This window comes from Henckelia pumila, chromosome 4 (assembly GCF_033568475.1).
Source record: "Henckelia pumila isolate YLH828 chromosome 4, ASM3356847v2, whole genome shotgun sequence".
In the NCBI taxonomy this organism is placed as follows: domain Eukaryota; kingdom Viridiplantae; phylum Streptophyta; class Magnoliopsida; order Lamiales; family Gesneriaceae; genus Henckelia; species Henckelia pumila.
The window spans coordinates 204501856-204511584 of record NC_133123.1 but is presented as its reverse complement, the minus strand read 5'-3'; positions in this window follow the sequence as shown (position 1 = coordinate 204511584).

Here is a 9729-nt window from a genome sequence, read left to right as displayed (position 1 = left end):
ATAGCTTTCAAGAAGGTACAAGTCATATACATGCATTATATAACATAATCGATTCACGTGAATCATTCCATCCACACTGGACATCAAAACTTGAAACTTTTTGCATACACATTATTAAAAATACTTAAAACACCTTAAAATATTATAAACATAGATTTAGGACTAAAAAACAGTAAAGTAAATTGGCCCGGACAGACCGAGCAGTGCAGGGGCGCCTGAAAATCGGCGCCCCAACGCTGTACCCAGCGCGGCTGTTGTGAAAATTGCTCGCAAGCGTACGAGTGTCAAGTTTTAATATAGTGAATAATTCAGATATCGATCCCACATGGAGTAAAATGAAAATATTCAGTACTTGTAATTAAAATAGTCTAAACTTTATCTAGAAAATCAAACTTTGAGAATTTTTGCAGAATAATAAAATAATCGGATGATTTAAAAGCACGCACACAACTTTCAAATGAATATCAATCAGAGAAAAATGGTCTAGAGGTATAGATTTCACCTGGTTTCAACAACAGTCAATCCTAATTAATTTAGTTTCATGAATTCTAATCAATTAATAGCCAAGAACACTTAAGTTTATTATTTCCCTCTCCCGAGCAACAAATAATATTTATCAACTACAATTAAATTTCAATATCCCTATTAAGAATTTATCGCAGTGATCTATCACAAAACAATGTTCTTTTTAAAAGCTTTGTTAAAATTATACACTCTCCCGAGCTGTATAAATAATTAACAGTGTATTTTCTAATGTCCTATTCAAAATCCCCTCTCCCGAGCAATGATTTCAAATAAATATAACAAATCAATTATTGATCAGATAATTGAAAAGACAATCAATTCTAGAAAAAACAATTAATCTAGAAGAAATTTAATTCAATAAAATCAAAAATTCATGAAAGCGTCTACACCAGGTTCCATCCGACCTCTAGACTCTAAAAATTAGTTCATAATAAAATTCTGAATAAAACAATAATTCATAAATCCAAACATTTTAGAATAAAATAAAAGATAGAAAACAAATCCGTCGTTGACGCCGTGTTCGGTCTATCAATCTCCGTCTTCGTTCTTCAATTAAAGCTCCCAAATCTTCAGAAATCACGATCAAAACCTTTCTCTGATATGTGTGTGTGATTGTGGCGGCTCCCCCCTTTCTCTCTGATAAGAATTCTTTTTATATCATGCACAAAAGCCCACTCAAAAGCCCATAGAATAATTTCCTGAAATAATAAAATCTTTCCAATTCAGCAACGGGGCAGGCGCTCAATAGACGGCGCGGGCGCGCTTCAAGTCCGCTTCTCAAATCTTCAAGGCTCCCAGGCATAGCGCGATTGCGCTTCTTCAAGAAATCTTTAGCACTAAGAGTAGCGCTAACAATAAAGCCCAATGTAGAAAAGCTCACTAGCCTTTATCGATTCTTCCTCCTGTTCTCTTCTTTTCTTTCTTTATTCTTCTTATTTTCTTTTCTCCATTTTATTCTTTCCTCTTCTCAAATTATTATTTTTCTTCATTTTTCCACATAACTTCACTAAATTCCTACAACCACAAAAACAACAAAACACCCACATAAATCTGCTCGAAACAAACATTTAACAATTAAAATCATAACTAAATTAAGTGTATAAAATACACTTATCAAATATCCCCAAACTTAGACTTTTGCTAGTCCCGAGCAAAACTATTAAAACCAATAAATTCTAAAAACTACTACTACCCAACAACCAACAAGAATAGTCAAGAAATATTATGGAGTAATGGCATCAGCAATGATTTCAAATAATTTTTAAATCCAATCATATCACACCCAACTAACACTTGAAAATTTTAGTCAATAACAAAATAACCGCATAAACTCACAATCTCTGCAACTCACGTTTCATAATTCCAAATATGAATGTTTTTATAATTCCAACGATCATAATGCACTTTTAAACAAGTTTTTTTTTCCCCAAATATGAATGTTTTTATAATTCCAAAGATCATATATGACCCCACGTGTCATAACTTATTTCTCATTTTAAGTATATGGTCTAATTTGCTATTTCTATTTCCATTTGCATGACATTTATTTTACCAAGATTATATTCCTAATATTATAGTAAATTATTGCAATCAATTATTTTACAAATATGTCATAATGTACATCTCATTTTAAATATATTGTTGGGATCGGTTGACAATGTAGAAGGGGAGGGTGAATACACTATCAAAAATTTGTCATGAGGCTGAATATGAATTCAATCGGTTTAGTGATTGAATTCTCAATTTATCTTGATGTCTAATGCCGATTGACAAACAAGTGAATGTGCGGAAATATGTCAAAGGCAGATTCTGAACGATTTATCCAAAAGTGTAAGTAATAGTGAGTAAGCGTAGGTAAACTGATAAATGAACAAAGACGATTGTTTATGAATGTTCGGAAAAAAAATACTCCTACGTCACCCCTTCTTCCAACTCGAAAGGATAGCACTAGAAGACTTTGAATTTTACAAGCAATTTGCATAACCCCGATCGAAGAACAGGACTTACTCACTGCCTATCTCAGAACTCCTAGTTACAACTCAGTTTTAGTCCTAGACTGATAAAACACAAGTATTACAACTCGATTACAGATCTGCACAAGATCGATCCTTGAATGATCAGAATAATCTTAGTGTATTGTGCTTCGAGTTTCTTGATCATTTTACTCTGTTCTTTGAAAGCTTCTGAACTTGTGAATGAAAGAGTATGTGTATCTCCCAAGAAGAGGTCCTGTTCTAACTGATCAATAATCAATATTCCTATTTATAGGCTTCTGAATCCAACGGTAATATATTTGAAATGTCTCTGATCAATTTGAATTATTCCCGTTGCTTCGTAATTTTCACCGACAATTTCTGTGTCCAATATTCTCTGGGTATTGTGGCATTCTGTTGCAGAGGTGTAAGAGTACGATGAGTACGGATAATCTTATCCAGTAGAGCTTTGCGATGGAAAATTGATGTAGAGATGAGATGCTTTTATGCGATCAGTTTCCCTTAGACAGTTTTGTACCTTTGTCTTGTAATGTCGGTTTAGTGTCATACTTTTGGTCTAGCACTTTATCAGCATAACTTGCAGTTTAGAATTCTTGATATCAGTTTAGCTCTTTTGTTGCAGAGGCTTCAGTTTAGCTTATTCTTTAGTAGAGTCGTGTCTTTATTTTTAGCGCTTTTCTCAATAAAGTTGTTATTTCTTTTGAAGCTCGGTTTGGCACTGCATAATACTTATCAGTTTAGTTTTGCGCAATCTCTAACTTTGTAAAAGCCAAAATTCCTTTTTGATAAACCGAATTTCTAACAATTTCCCCCTTTTTTGGTGTTTATCAAAACTTGGAGTATAAACTGATTTGATCAAAATTGTGCTTGGTAAACTGAATTTACTGATCACTCTGTAGAATTGAGATAAACTGATTTGATCAAAATTTTGCTTGGTAAACTGAATTTACTGATCTGATGATATCTACACTCTGTCTTCACTCTTTTTGATGAACAATCGGTGGGAAAAAGATAATCAGGGGAGAAATATCAAAGCGGGTTGTTCTTGAAATAGAATTTGAAACTGAGAGAATTATTTATCGACAAAAAACTGGAGGTCTGGATTGATGCAGGCTGTGACTTGAAGACGGTTGCGTAGTAGAGTGCCTGGAATATCTGGCTGCAGACTGATTTGTATTGGAGGATGGATGCATTGATTGTCGAGAGGCATCTTTCAAGTATCCAATTTGTCTGGAAAGACCATAGAAATTTGATTGCATTGTAGCTTGAAAGTTTTGAATAGTTGCTGCTAGCATATAAACTTTAATTTACAGAGATGTGTGAGATTGTTGCAGATGAGACAATGTTAACGTCATTTGAGCATCATTGAGCAAGAGTATGTCCATTGCCGCAATTTTGTCTTGCATTTCGAGTAGCTCAAAAGTGAGAGAACTGCATAAAAATTCAACATTTGAGCGAGTTTGAAATTGACCCTGTTTAAGGATTTGAAGATTTTTGAAAATAGTGGTCAAGGATCCTTCCATTTCTGAGATAGCTTCCATCAAGTCATCATGCATATCCATGGATGATGTAGGAATAGTATCATCTGTAGTGGAGAATTCTTCGCGCAATATTGTCAAGAAATCAGTTCGTTGAGCTTTGAGGGTAGGTGGCTCTCTATCAATCTTGTTTTTGCCTTTGAATGGGGCAAAATATGATCTCATCACTGAGGGTGAAAAAATCTGTGATGATGGTGGGGCAAATTCATTCCTGATTAACCTGCTGATGTCGATTGTGGTAGTGAGTTTTGGAAGTATCGATGTGATTGCATGTTGGATCAACGGAGCTGGTGATTTGAAGTATGATAGGGGAATGCTTGTAGTTTTTGAGTTTGTCCTTAAAGGTGAATAAGGAACAATAGCCAGTTGTAATTCATGGATAGGAGCTGTCTTGTTGGGCTCATGCTCAGATATTGGAACATTAATCGGTGGTTCATCATGTGTTGAAGAAGATGCTTCATCAGTTGGTCTCACGGGTTGTTCAGTTTTCTCCAGATGAGAAATGACTTGAGAAATGGCTTCATCCACATTCATGATGGAGAGATCAGGGAGCTTTAGCTATTCTTCTACAGGATGTAGCTGTTTCTCAATTGATGATGAACTTGATGCATATTGATCTTTGGCTGCTTCTTGTTGAAGTTCATCAAAAATCTGATCAATAGAATGAGTAGAGGATTCAGTTGAGGATCGATGTTTCTTAGTTGTTTTGCGACTTAACCTTGACTTCCTGTGAGATTTGTGCTTCTTAAAGATATATAACTCTTTCTTTATCTTCATCCCCAAATCTAATTTTTCGCTGCAGTGTTGCTAGATTGGTATCCAACTGAGTAAAAACAGAACAATCTTCATAGGCAGTTCTTGCCAGTGGGTCATAATTCTTTTGTCGTTCATCAAGGATTTGGGTGAGCTTCTTTACCCTTAGAAGATCAAAGAAATATTCCCGTCTGTTCACTGCTTCCTGAATGTTGATGGTTTTAACAGTTTTGAGAACAAGCTCCTCAAGTTTGACAAACCTCTTGAATTGACCTATTTGATGAATAAAACGAGCGAGCATTGAAGTGCGATATGTGTGTCATTCATCAAAGATAGTAGTGGTGTAGTGCTCAGCGTATTCCAATACTTCATCCATAGTTAGGTCAATCTGGATTTGAATGGCGTTGGATGATCTATTTGCTTCAGATAAAGAAGCAAATGAAGACGATAATGTGTTCGATCGAATATATAACCCTGAATGTGTGTACTCAACAATTTGAGAGGTAAGTACTCCTCCAAAAGGTCTGGCTGGTGGTAGAATGGTTGGAGTGACAACACGTTGAAAAGATGCTTGTTGAGTTTTGACTAAAACTTCCGAAATAACATCAGTTGACGGGTTCATTGTTTGCAGTGGTTCAGCGATTAAAGGTTGTTTTCCTTTGGGATCAGATTTTGCTTTAAAGCAAAGTTCAGAGAGAGTTTCATCTGAAGATGTTGAGGTGACTGAGGGTTGATCGGTTGCAGGGTTTGGAGTCATGGATATGACTAGTTTAGTTGGGGAAGAGATTGGTTTTTCCTTTGTAGTTCTTGCCTTTTTTGGTGGTGGCTTGACTGCGTCCTCTGTGTCGTCGTCATCACTCTCATGAACAACCTGCTTTCTGTATTTCCTTGATATCTTGAATGTTGGAGCAGCAGTTCGTTTAGGAGCAGTAGAGGCAGTTGACTCCGTAGGGTGAAAAGTGTTCAAATTCTCAATGTTCACCACTCTGAACTTATGAAGAGGAGTAGTCTCTTGAAGTATTACTCCCAATATCTCAAGTAACTAGCTTATCGGAGCTGCATATCTAGGGGACTGCTTTGAGTCAATCATCATATTAAGAAAGATTTTGAAAAGCACATTGCCCTAGTTAACTTTGATTCCTTTAATGATGGCTGTCATGACCCTGAATTTTTCAATGGTCAGTTTAGCAGAGGATCCACCTTTAGCTAAAATACTCTTTGAAACAATATCAACAATAATTTGAAACTCCATTTTCACTTTACGTTTGTATGCAGATAGAGAAATAGGTTGTTCGGACAATGAGAACATAGTCTGCATATCTGTGAGATAAGTGGCAGAGATAGTATTGAAATATGTAATTCCTGTGATCGGTAAACTGAAGGTTTGAGCAAAGTATGCTTCATCAATTTCAACAAGATGTCCTCCCACTGAAATCTGTAGTGTTCCTCTTTCTGTAGTAGCACACTTGTGATACAAAGAGATCAAGTTTTTCTTATAAAAGCTGAGAGCTTTTGTTTCCAGAAAAGATTAAAGACCAGTTGTCTATAAAGCTTGACAGACAGTGGTGATTCCATCATTCTTCATTCCATACAAAGATTCAAAGTCCATCATGAGAGCATTTAGAACATAAACTGGAGATGAAATTGTCATTTTTTAGAATGATCTGAGAAAATATTGTGAAAGAGAATCGTTCGTAAGATTTCTTTTAGGGTTTTGACGAAGATAAACTGAAAAATCAATTATATATATATATATATATGTATGCGTGAGTCGGTGTGATGTGCTAATGTGTCAAGATAATTTCAAAATTCAAATTTTAATTGACTAATCGTATATATATATCAGAGCGGGAAAAAGTACCATACTTTCCCTTTAAAAACTTAGCCTATAAATATATCATCAGAGTATCAAATTTTTTTTTAATTCTAAGATAAGTTGAAAATCATGAGGAATATCAGTGTTGTGATTAGTTTGATTTCTAGTGTTTCGATTCATTGTGATGCTTGCAGAGACAGGTATCATGAACTTCTGAAGCAAAAAATTGAAGAATTTGTGTGGGAGAAAACAATGTCAGTCTCGCATAAAATTGAGGAGATACATATGTATCACAATTCCTCAATTCCGCCACAAAGTAGAAGAAAGTTGGAAACTTTGGGGTCAATCGTCAGAAGAATTACATGAGTAGGCTAGGGGTTGAAGACATCAAGCTTATTTTAAAGGATGAAAATTTGCTTCATTTGATGCTTCTCAAGGAGGATAGAGTTCTCCTGAATTTTGGTTGTGATGTCGAACTGATGGAGCCATCTCTATCACCTGTTCTTCAGTGGGTGCTCACTTGGGGTCAAAGGATTTTTAATCAATTGTTTTATCGTAAAATGTAATCAATCGGTTCAGCCGATTTTTTTAATGAAATCTTATTTTAATTTTTTTTTTATTGATCTATGCTTTTAATTTCTATGTAAACTTACTGACTGAACTATGAGGTAACCAGACTGCTAACAAACACTAGATGCGTCAAATTTCTAAGTATTTTATCGACACATTCTAGTGATTCTTCGAATTTTGTGAGCAAATATTTTAAAGAAATCATGATAAAGTAAATTTTATGAAAACATGGAAGAGTTGAAGAAAGCGTATGAGAATCTTGTAGATGAGAAAGTTGGAAATCTGAAGGCAAAGATTCTTTTGATTCAAGCTCGAGGGTTGGGCCTTCTCAAGCCTGTGGATGCTCGTCGATTGATGAAATACAAGCAGCAACTGAATGAAAACCCTGTTTGTGTTTGGAGTAGAGAGGGTATCCAACTGCTGCTGCTAAAGAAAGAGTTAAGTATGATGACACTCTTTGATGCATATGAAGAATTAGAGGGAAGAGAAATTAGTGAGTTGGTGAATTTCTGGAAAATTACAGTTGAATTACAAATATTAATTGTAACTGAGCATCTTTGAAAAATTTGTGTATGTGAATGTATTGATATCAATTTCTTGTGAGTTTTAAGTTATCAATTGTTACATCAAACAAGTTCCCCCTCAGTTTATGCATTAAAAAAATCCTATAAACAGAGTTTTATGAAGAATAAGAGTTTTGAGAAGTTCACTTTTCCTTTCAAAACTGAATTAAGTAAACTAATTGTTTGTGTGATTAGTCACAGTGTTTGTAATATCAACCCAATGATTTTTTTTTTTTAAAATAACAAGAGATGTTGTAGAAATCATAGTAGAGAATTATATTACTCCCTTTGATGATTTAAGATAAATCAATAAGACCTAAAATATTGCGAAAATAAGAAAACTTAGGCTCAGGCAGCGGTTTGGTGAAGATATCTGCAGCTTGTTGTTCCGTGGAGATATGTTCCAGACGAATATCTTTCTTGAGTACATGATCTCGGATGAAATGATGTCTGACATCAATATGTTTTGTTCTGGAGTGAAGAGTTGGATTGTATGAGATCGCAATAATGTTGGTGTTATCATAGAAAATTGGTGATTCCTTGGCTTCGATTCCATAATCTCTCAACTATTGTTGCATCCATAGAAGTTGAGCACAGCAACTGCCTGCTGCGAGATATTCAGCTTCAATTATGGATGTTGCAATGGACGTTTGGTTTTTGCTACACCAAGAGATCAGTCTATATCTCAAGAATTGACATGATCCGCTTGTGCTTTTTCTATCCATTTGCATCATGCATAATCTTCATCTGAATATCCAACTAGATTGAAAGAATTATCTTTAGCATACCATAACCCAACAGTTTGGTTTCCTTTAAGATATCTTAATATGCGCTTGGCAGCTAGATGATGTGATTGTTTGGGATCTGATTGAAACCTGACACATAAGCAAACAACAAATACAATATCAGGTCTACTAGCTGTTAGGTAGAGTAATGACCCTATTAGACATCGATACATAGTTGCCTCAACCTATGTTCCCCCTTCATCTTTGTCAAGTTTGATTGATGAACTCATGGGACTTGTAGCGGCTGTGCAATTTTCCATGCCGAACTTTTTAATAAGTTTTTTGATATATTTGGTTTGACTTATGAATGTTCCATTCTCCATTTGTTTGACTTGTAATCCAAGAAAGAATGTCAGTTCACCCATCATGCTCATTTCGAACTTATCCTGCATTAACTTGGAGAATCTTTTGCATAATTTGGGGTTAGTTGACCCAAATATAATATCATCAACATAAATTTGAACAAGGAGTGTATGATCATATTTTATAAATTTGAACAGTGTTTTATCCACTGTACCTATAGTGAAATCATGCTCAAGAAGAAATTTAGTTAAAGTGTCATACAAGCTCCCAGATCCTGTTTCAGTCCATATAGAGCTTTGTTAAGATAATAGACATGATCAGGAAACTGATGATTCTTAAATCCTGGAGGTTGCTCAACAAAAACTTCTTCTGGTAAATTTCCGCTTAGGAAAGCACTCTTGACATCCATTTGATATACTTTGAAGTCTTTAAAAGATGCATAGGCAAGAAACATTCTTATAGCTTCCAGTATTGATACTGGGGCATATGTTTCATCGTAGAAAATTCTTTCTTCTTTTCTATATCCTTGAGCAAGTAGCCTTGATTTATTTTTGATAACTGTCCCATTTTCACTTAGTTTATTTATGAATACCCATCGAGTTCCTATAACAATTTGATGAGATGGTCTTGGAACAAGATTCCAGACTGAGTTTCTGGTAAACTGATTTAGCTTTTCTTGCATAGCTTCTATCCAGGAACTGTCAGCCAATGCTTCTTAAATTCTTTTTGGCTCTATTTGTGATATAAAGGATGCATGAAAAAGTTCCTTGATCATCAGTCCTATTGTTCTTAATGGAGCGATTGGATTTCCTATTACCATATTTGGTGAGTGTTTCTTTGACCATCTGAGATTGGGTTCAAGATGCCCTTCAAATTTAACTG